Here is a 4,869-nt window from a genome sequence, read left to right as displayed (position 1 = left end):
GTTTACTGGCTTGGTCATCACTGCCTACAGTGCACTGGGCCCTCCCACATGAACCAGTAACTAAGGAAAAGTCCCGAACAAATTTTCCTGCAGACTAATGTAATGGAGGTAGCTTCTCAATTGAAGCTTTCTCTTCTAAAATGACAAAAACCATCACAAATACATGAAAACTAATTTTGTGATCTTCACGCTAACTCTAGTGATCTGTGGTCACTGGTAATGAGAAGAATTCCCAATATCTAAACCTGAAGGTAAAATTGTAAGAGATATCACTGTGTAAAACTTTGAACAAAAGTGGTCTGTGTGTGTGTGTGTGTGTGTGTGTGTGTGTGTGTGAGAGAGAGAGAGAGAGAGAGAGAGAGAGAGAGAGAGAGAGAGAGAGAAATATAAATGTACCATCTTTTCTCTCCAAAATTAAAAGTTCGCAGAGATTTTTTTAGGACACAGAGAAAGCAGTGAGCATTCCCATGCAAACCTCTTGGTCCTCTCTGAGGACTGACTAATGGACTAACATGAGCTGATGGCCCAACACAGGTGCCATGGGTGAAGAGAAAGGCCCCAGCCACATTAGCCAAGAGCCAGTGAGGAGGCTGCACACTGAGGCCACATTTACACAAGGAAAGCCAAGTAGAAGATTTGAGCAATTACCCCAGTAACTACAGGCTGGGGACCCAGCCAACTTGGGCAACTCGGATACAAACATGTGTGCTGGCTGCTTCCCTCGCCAGAATTACTTGATAATCACCCAACTGTCTGTTTTGCTTAGATAAAGAGAACAAGAAACAGGTCTCTGTTTGAGGCAGCAACCTCCCATGGGCCTCAGTGATGTGGGCTGAGATGATGCAGGGGTAGGTTGTCCCCAGGAGCCCACCTCCAGCTGCACAGAGGTATTAACCACAAGAAAGACAGTGGGTAGGTTCTGGGGACACTTATATGAAGGGCACTTCCCACATTTCAAAATTAAACTTGAGACAAACTAAAGAGGGGAAGCCTAAATGTGTTGTCCAGACATGGTCTTTGAGGGAATAAGGCATGCACAAGCAGCACTCGACCTGTGTGGAGCAGGGCTGGTGTGCGAGCTGGGTTTGAACAGTTGGTAAGGATATCCAGGAAAGGACAAACAGGGCAAAGAGAATAGCCTAGGGTAGGGGGACCTCTTCTTCCTCTACTGTAAGTACTAGTTTAACAAGAAATCAGAGAATCCAGTACCTATTAAGCACCAGGTACACTTCGAAGTCTTTATATACACCCTCTTGCTACATCCTGGCACATATGGAAAGAAGTATTCCTGTCATTTTTCCATTTGGATGTATAAGAACCACGGGGCAGTTTCGGGTGTGTGGCCCAGTGGTTAGACATTTGTCTAGCATGCATGAGGTCTTGGTTTCCATTCCTAGCATTATAAAGACAGGGAAAGCAGAGTGGGGAGGGAAAGAGACAAGAGGAGAGAGAAAAGGGGAGGTGGGGGAGGAGGGAAGGACACACTCAGAGTGAGAGACAGAGAAAGACAGAGAGAGACAGAAAAAGACAGAGAGGAATCTCAGGCATGTAACAGTTTACTAACTTCCCCACAGCGACAGCTTTGGGCTGTGGCAAAGCCAGGGCTTAACCTACTGATATCTGTATCTGAGCGTCTGCCACTCTCCTGGTCTCGGTTAGTCTCTAACAGAACCTCAACGAACAGCAAGACCTGGTACTTCACTAAGGCCAGAGTTGAGCTCCGAAGTCCAGCCCTAGCAGGACAAAGTCTATGACAGAGCTTTGGTACTGTGTGCTTCCATGACCTCTCACTCAGGCCAGTGCCAAGATATGTGGAAGAGGCCATGGAGCTAGCTGTGCCCTCTGGGACACATGCCCTCCACCATTGTTCACGTACAGAGCTGTTTCTTGAAAGATGAATGATGAACTGGAAGGGCTGCCCATACCCAGTCTCTCTTGGGGGAGCTTCAACCAAAGACAAAACGTGTGGTTCAGAACCATACTGGCAACAGGGCAGACCCTTTCTAGTGTGTCTGAAAGAAAGAAATGAGCTAAGAACTAACGGTGGTCCTCTAGAGACTTTACCCTGGTTCCCGGAAGTAAATATTTTGAAATTGAATTTGTAATGATGTTTCCATTTTTTTTTTTTTAAATATGGCATCACAATTCCTTTGGGCATAAGAATTTTTTTTGCAAACATTCAAAACACCCCAGTAAACTGATTAAGACTTGTTTGTTTGTTTGTTTGTTTGTTTTTTTAACCCAAATCGCAGAGGGCAGCAACACCTCCAATTGACTGAAAACTCTCTAAATTGGAGAAGCGAGTGCGTGGACAGTGAATCCATACTTTAAATTTGAACTGAGGCTGGAACAAGAGAAGGCCAAGCGTGAAGCACTCGTTGGCAGCTCATGGTCCACTGTGGGCTTAGGGACATGAAGAATAGAGCGAGCTTCGGCAGGACCAAGTGGATTGCTGATGCTCCACACTTCGTCACTGGCTTCTCCTACCACCAGCTCCACTCTCAAACTAAGGAATCAAATTTTTAAAGTCTTTTCTATTCGCTCTCTTACCGTAGCCTCATAGATGCCTTTTTGAAAAACAGCATCAAGGGAGGCTGAGTCCTCGATAACCCAGGCGTCTCACACACCTTCGAAAGGTAGACAAATATACCACAACCTGCTACATACCGCATGCGAGATACTTGCGGAAAGAAGAAGTATGGCGTGAGAATCTAAGCTCAAGCAACACCGTGCTGTCCCAGGATGTCCAAGCACCGGGCAGTGTGTGGGTTGCTTTCCCAGAATCCTCTACCAAGTGCTCACCTGGTCTGAGGGAAGGACCCGCCCCTTCCGTTCTCTGTTTCCGAACAGCCTTTCTTCTTCCTCGAATGCTGCTGCCCCTCACATGCACACGGAGAGAGACAGTCCTTCTCTCCGTTCTGCTCAGCGACCCTAACTCCCATGTTCAGTTCTATTGTTGGAGGGTGCGGTCACAATTTAGAAAGAGGAACCTCACAGCCTGCAGTCTGCCTTCCTGGGAATTTCTTATGAAATGCAAACCACTAACAATGCATGAATACATCTTCCTAAGAGCTCTGTACACCTAAGAAAACAATCTGCATAATTCTTGCATATAAAACCAAAATGTTAATAATCATGTTAATCAAAATGGGCTACATTTCCATTCCCTCATTAATTCAACAGAAAAGCATCAGAAAGATGTGGGAGCCAAGGAAGGGCTGAGGTGCAACCAGCAAAACTCACAGAATCAGGTAGCGTAGGGGGCATCAGGTAAATGAAAATCTGATTTCAAGTGAATGACTGCTCTGTGAGTCCACTCTAACCATGCATGAAGAATAACCGAGGTTTGGCGGGGGAGGGGGGCATAGAAGAGACTGCTGTGTTTAATTTTATCACCTTTGCAAGAAGCTAGTTCTCTTAAGTGCAAGTGAATAGTTCACGCTGAGTAAAGCCCATAAAATAGTTAAGAAAGTCATTTGACTGGCAGGCAAGGTCGCAGACACAGTTGATGCATTTCAAGTCTTAAAGCTCTACTTGAACACCACACCACTTCTAAATGTGATGAATGCTGTCCCCCAGAGGCTCCCGTGTTTGCACATTTGGCTCCCAGTCCGTGGACCCAGAAGTCTATAAACTTCAGAGGGGCAACCTAATGGAGAAAATGCAACAATGGAGCGTGGGGTGGGGGGATCTGGGGTTTTATGTCCTAGCCCCACTTCCTGCTTTCTCTCTACTTCCTGCATTGATGACATCATGGGATCAGCTAACTTCCTGCTCCTGCTGCTATGCTTTCCCTGTCCTGTCCTCTTTCCTCCCCACCAGGACAGACTCTATCCCTCTCAAGCTGTCAGTGAAAACAAACCCTTTCTCCCTAAAGTTGTTTTTGTTGTGGGTATTTTTAACACAGCAATCAAGGGGTAACTAATTCACTAAGGAAACATGGTGGTTACATTTTATCCATAAGAGTGTAGGTGTATCAAACCCTAGTCACAAGATGGCCTTGGTTAAACTCTGAGCTACAAAACAAAAACGAACAGTCAAGAGCTTGAAGATTTGTGGGAAGGTGGGGATTGGACAGAGACTGAAGGGAGGTGGAAGACAGGTTCTAGGTGTGAGTAGCCGGCACCCCCCTTCACGTGTGCGGACATTGTCTAAAGCAAATTTAATTAGTGAAAAGTTAGGCAAAAAGATGCCTACTACAACTGCTATTTAAAGTAGAGTAAACTGACAGCACCTGCCTAGAATGCACGAGGCCCTTAATTTGATCCTGGGCATAGAAAACGCAAAGACAAGACAGAGAGTAAAGGCAGAGAGTTAAAAGGTGGCACCCAGGGAGTAGAACTGCTTAATTCACAAGCTGCTTGCGGTTGCCCCAAGCCACAGGGGTGCAGAGTCTTCAATCTCCATGCTTATAATATAGCAGTGAGGCAAATGACCGATCTTGTGTTAACAAATGCATAGGAAGCATTCAGGGTGAGTTTCCAGGACTCAGTGTCAGATCACACTCACATCCGAATGTGAGAGGCTGTTAGCGTCTCTACACATACTGTGCTGCATGTCTCAGTACACTGGGGATGCCACAACAAAGTACAGGGTGACTTAGAAGCACCACGATGGCATTCACAGTTTGAGAGGCCAGGATGTTCAAGACCAAAACTCTAGCCCATTCAGGGTCTACCTGGGGCCCACTCTTCGTAGTTGAGCCCTACTACACATCCTCCTCTTGCAATGGCTTCCAAACCTGCGCCCCAAGGGCCTGTTTTTTGAGACAATGTTTCCTTGTGTAGCTCTGGCTGACCTGGAACTCACTCTTTAGACCAGGCTGGCCACAAACTTGGAGAACACCTCCACCCCCACCTCTGCCTCCCA

The sequence above is a fragment of the Rattus rattus genome, chromosome 3 (assembly GCF_011064425.1).
Source record: "Rattus rattus isolate New Zealand chromosome 3, Rrattus_CSIRO_v1, whole genome shotgun sequence".
NCBI lineage: Eukaryota > Metazoa > Chordata > Mammalia > Rodentia > Muridae > Rattus > Rattus rattus.
Note: the sequence above shows the minus strand (reverse complement) of the source record.